The 5,412-nt window shown below is 44.3% G+C and overlaps 1 pseudogene; it reads right to left on the bottom strand.

Moving 5' to 3' along the window:
• Positions 1-4,489: 4,489 nt before the first annotated feature.
• On the bottom strand, positions 4,490-4,652 carry LOC112549870 (annotated as a pseudogene).
• Between the last annotated feature and the right edge of the window lie 760 nt (positions 4,653-5,412).

Genomic DNA, 5,412 nt, shown 5'->3' with positions numbered 1-5,412 from the left:
TGGCCCAGGCCAGAAGGTGGGGGGCATGAGAGCATGTCTCCCTGCTCAGCTGGAACAGACAGCTTGGGACAAGTTTAGCCTACCCATCCCAGTTTAGCCTACCCTGCCTCCAGCCCTGCCCTGATCTGGGTGAATGCACCCACCCCTATACTCTGTCACTGCTTGCCCAGCCAGAGCAGAGTAGGGTAAAAGCACGGCTTGTCCAGGAGGTGCAGGGAGGCTGGAGCAGCTTCTGCCACTGCGCACTGCTTGTCTGAGGCAGTGCAGCAGCACTGCCCCACATCTCCCTGCCCCAGCTAGGTGAGCGGCAGGAGGGCATAGCCTCCGCTCCCAGCACCTTCTACCACCCATCTGGAGTGCAGCCCAGCCCAGCCCACCCCACGCAGATCCAGAGGAACATGCCCTCCCAGACTGGTGGCGAGAGCTGCCAGAGGAGCCACTGGAAGAGCAGCTCCTGGACTGGCTGCATGCAGTGGCAGGAATCCTGTGCCCCCCTGCCCTGGCTGGGCAGCTTGTCCCAGCCCCAGCCCCAGCCCCAGCCCCAATCCCTCCCTCACTGTGGGGATGTTGATCTGCACCAGCCCCCTTCCCTCTCCCCTCCACCCACCACAGCAGACTTACCAGCTGGAGGCAGCTGTGTCCAGCATTGTCGAGGAATACTGCCTGTATAGTCTATGGCCAAATCTCTGAATCAGTGCTGAATCTCTGGATCTGAATCAGCTGAATCAAATTCGGACAGTGATTCAAATCACGGAATCAAATCACTGTCCCTCCAAACCGGCCGAATCTGAATCCAAAACAAATACTTGCTGCTTTGCACAGGCCTAATTTGTATGACCCAAGGGCATGGAATTTAGTTAGAATAATATGTGTCTCTGTATAGATTCAAAATATATGGCAGGACTGCTCTTCTGAATTATCCAGAAATAGGATGTCATAGGTTACCATGCATTCTCAGTAGCTGTTTCTGAAGCTGCAAAATACTCTAGTATAGTGCTATGCCAGAGACAAAAATCTAATAGCATGGCACACAAATTAAAGGACTGCAACCCTCACAGCAAATTGTAGAAAGGTAGATTTACTTGGTATAGCTCTCAGAAAAAGAAGCCATCAAACAATCCAAACAAAATGAAAATGATAAAAAATCAGTCAAAAGTACAAAGTTCTCTCAAAGAACTGGAACCCACATTTGGGACGATGAACTATCTAATAAAATGTATACTATGATTATCAGAAATAGCAACACTTCAAAAGAATCAGAGGGCAGGTGCGGGGGGAGGAGAAGAGGAGGAGGAATATAAAATGATATGTGGATAACAATCCAGAGAAGGAAGATCTACAAAACACAAAAACACATTATTACTCTCAAACCAAAACTAAAATATTATAAAAACCGGGATATAAAACTGCAAGTAGATACTTTACAATGTATGGTTGGAGCATCATTGTAACCAGAGAGAATTGCAGTGACATAGGGGTTTTGTGTTGATGCCAACACAGCAAAACAATGTTCAAACAACCACCAAACTGGATGACCTTAAAGTTGCCACTGTAAAGTTAAAAATGAACCCAGAGAAGGGATTCTGGTAGCAGATTTCTCCCATGCAATTTCATAGATGAACAAGATATAAAGGGGGTCAGCCTGCCATCCCAGGGCTGCTCTGACCTGGATCAATGTGCTGCCATGGGGCTGGCTGGGACACACTGGTGCTTCACTATGGGACTAACTGAAAGGCAGCCCCTGCACTGAAGCACTCTCATGCCCCAGCCAGCCAGGGCAGTGTGTTGTGTTGGAGTAAATAACTCCGCCATAGGATAGTACTGCCAGATACAAGTACATCTGGCAGTACTATCCTACGGTGGAGTTAATTAGTGTACTCCATCCTAATAGCTCCACATGTGTAGACAGTGACATTTTATTATGAAGCTAATTAGTCAGCTCTTGCAGTAAACATCTCATGTAGACATACCCTGTGTGTAATTAAAGCATAGAACTCAGTGCCACAAGACATTGTGGAAGCTGACAGTTTAGCCAAATTCAAGAAGGGATTGGAGAAATTGCTTGGAAGAAAGGTAGCTATTTACAGTCGGAGTCAGGGGTACAACCACTGAATCAGAATTTCCTAAACCCTAAATGCTGGAGGCTGCAAGTGAGAGGAACAGCATAAAGGACCCTTGTCATATACTGCTCACTCTCCTTTTCAGCATCCACCCTCTGCCACTGTGTGATACAGGCCTATTTGTTACTGTAGATAGATCATGTGCTATGTCCAACTAAGAAATGCTACAAGCCTCCCTTAGAAAGAAAGGCCACTAGGAAAGCAACAATTAATTGCTTGGAACAACTAAAAACAGAACAGAGATGGGAATGGAGGTCAAAGGTTTATAACTAGTGTGCCAAGGTGGGACGACACTGAGCAGAATACACTGGACAGTGCCTACTGGCCTTTGAATGAGTTGAAACTGCCCAGAGACAGGATCAGGCCAGGGACAGGAAAGCAGCTCTGCAGTGCCTAGTGGTCCTCCAAGCACAGCTTTCTTCCTGGTGAGATGAACTGATGGTCTGTCAATAACTGGGAGCTCTTGTGTTCTTATGAGTGTGGCATGCTCCTTGGACCAACTCCATCAGCACATGGGGCTGATCTAATGCACACTGCTTGCTGCATCTGGATTCACTCTGAGACTCATGGGTAGCACTGCAGTTTGGATGATAGGACTCCACAAGCTGGATACAGCCTATGGGCCATTTCTTTGACACCCCTGGGCTGTACAAAAATAAGTTCGCCTTGGTATCAGAGTTGAATGGAAAGAAGAGAGTCAAATCCAGAGAACTGAATGATCTGTAAAGTATCTGGAGGGTCAATAGATAGGCAAAAGACCCAATTTATTGGCTTACAATGAATCTCACAAATTGAAGACATGTTCAGAGATTACAAGTCTACCAAAAGCTTACTAGTACTTTTCTATTGGAATAAAGGAGATCATTATGGGTGAATCCAGATGAGCATGCACATGGCATTTACCTGGAAATAAACAGCAGAGGCACATAGTTGTGTTACTGCTACTTGTCCCTGAGGAACGTTCCCACACGCATGCTCTGATGTGTGGCTAATTGCCCCAGTAGGGGAAGCCGAGGCCAGCAGCCTTACCTGGCATCCTGGAGGTGTCCCAGGGCTGCAGCAGCAGTGATCTGGGTGCACAGAGCCTGGCCTGTAGCAGGAGTGTGGCTCTGGCAGACTGCAGCCATGTGCTCTGCCCCACTTTTTTTTTTTAAGATACCAGGTTTTCCCGGTATCTAATTTTGGTTTTGTCCTGCAAATGTGCACAGAGAACCTTTTTGCGTGCTCTGTGTGTGTTTTGTGGGGCTTCAAAAGCCTTTGAACTGCTGTAAACCACTGCATGCACTACTGATAGTTGATTACTACTGTTAGTTTTTGAAGCAACTCAGCCAAGAAATACATCCACTATTATTTTAGTGCGTCATGTCAAGCCAATATTGGTATTTGTAATGAGTTAATTTCAGGTAAGAGACCACGGTATAGATGTGAGGAATTCAGGAGAGTGGAAGCAAGTTTAAGTTTCGTACACTTGGGGCACAACCCGATGAGTAGGAATGTGCATTTCCCCAGGGATAAACAGCAGTAGTGCACTATGCTCCACTGCTACTTGTCCCTGGGAAATGCCAATGCCACTCATGCCTTGGTGCATGGCATGTTGCCTTGAGTGGGGTAGGGGAGGCTGAGGCCCGCAACTGTGCTGGTCTTTGCTGCCTTACCTGGGGCCGCAGGGGCCTCTAAGAGCCACAGCCACAGCAATCCTGTAGCAGGTAGTAGGAGTGTGGCTCCAGCCAGCCAGGCTTTGGTTTTGGGTAGCGGGCACTTCCACCATGTGCTCCATCCCTCTTTTTTAGGTGTAGGTTTTTTGACCCTGGGATCTTCCTGCAGTCAAAAAACTGTTCTGCACTGCAAATTGGGAGCATGGGGAAGGCCTGTATGTGTGGTGTGTAGTGCTGTAGATGGGGTCTGTGGTACCACATACTACACATCTGCATTTGCCTGGACACACTATGAAGAGTAGTCCATGTAATCCACAGACCGATGAACTATCTGAGAAAGATATATGAATAGTTAAGTGGATGCTAATTGGGCAAAAGAAGATGGTTAGCGTCTTTACATCTGTTTCTAAATTACCGAATCACATATATAGAATTATGGGCTCCACCCACACACAGATTTTAATAATCAAAAAGTTCATGTCTGTCATACCTGCAAAAATGTCTTTTATAAGACTCAAAAGTGACAAATCATGATAAAATAGAACAGAGCTGGATGGATAGAAAACATCAATTGAAATCCCAGTATGAAATAATACTATAAAACTGAAAGCATTCATAAGAAATTATAGTATAACAACAGGAAGGCCAATCAAGGTATGGTAAGTGAACCATGGATACAACCCAGGCCTTACGTAATGCACAAAAAATTGACAGTTATTTAGATAAAATTGCAGATGCCTGAGGACTCAAACAATACCTGGTGATAGAAATAGAGACTGCAATGCTGAAAACCCAAGCAAAGAGAAACATTTTCAACTAGCAATAATCACGCCTCCGATTAACCTTATTGGCTACGATACTGCCACTGCACCAATATGTTCTTAAAAATAACCACCAAGTAGAAAGAAAAAAAATCAGTTACAAATAAGAAAAGCACAAACATCAGATACAACTATGGTGATCCTACTGTAGTACAAGTACAAGATGCAGCACTCATATAGCGAATTGCATAGTATTTCTGTTCCCAGACTTCAAAATGCTACAGTTCAGTACATTGATTAAAAGAACAATAAAGAAATACAAACCAGTTATATAGGGGTTTGGTATTTGTGTAAAGTGCCAATTGAAACTGCCAGCATATACAAGTGTGAGCTTGAGTGGTATGGGTACTATACTGCACAGTTAGCAACCCAGAGGTTGCAAGTTTGAGGCCATAGAAAAAGCACTTACAGTGCAGCCCTGTCAGATTCCAAGAAATCTGCAAATTCTATTATATACCTTGTCACAAGGCCATAAGAAAGGAAAACTATATGGAAGTAAATGTTTTAATAGGAAACACAAGCATTAATATCAAAGAAAAGGGAAAGAAAGTGAAAACAAGAGAACAGAAAGAGTAGATAAGTATTCAGTCCTATGAGGAAGAAATTACATGTGAAAAAATTAAAGAAAGAGGAGAGAAAAACAAGACTAAATGAATCCAGGGAATCATTCTAGTTGCTTATAGAACCATATTTCTGCCATATATTTAAGATCCTGCAAAATACATCTACAGGTGCCTAATGGAAACAAAATGTTTTGAATTACACTGGAAATAAATTTCAAAATCCTTCCATTAAAATGAAAAACATATTTTCATA

This window comes from Alligator sinensis, unplaced genomic scaffold (genome assembly GCF_000455745.1).
Source record: "Alligator sinensis unplaced genomic scaffold, ASM45574v1 scaffold122_2, whole genome shotgun sequence".
Classification (NCBI taxonomy): Eukaryota; Metazoa; Chordata; order Crocodylia; family Alligatoridae; genus Alligator; species Alligator sinensis.
Note: the sequence above shows the minus strand (reverse complement) of the source record. Positions and strands in the feature narration are given on the sequence as shown.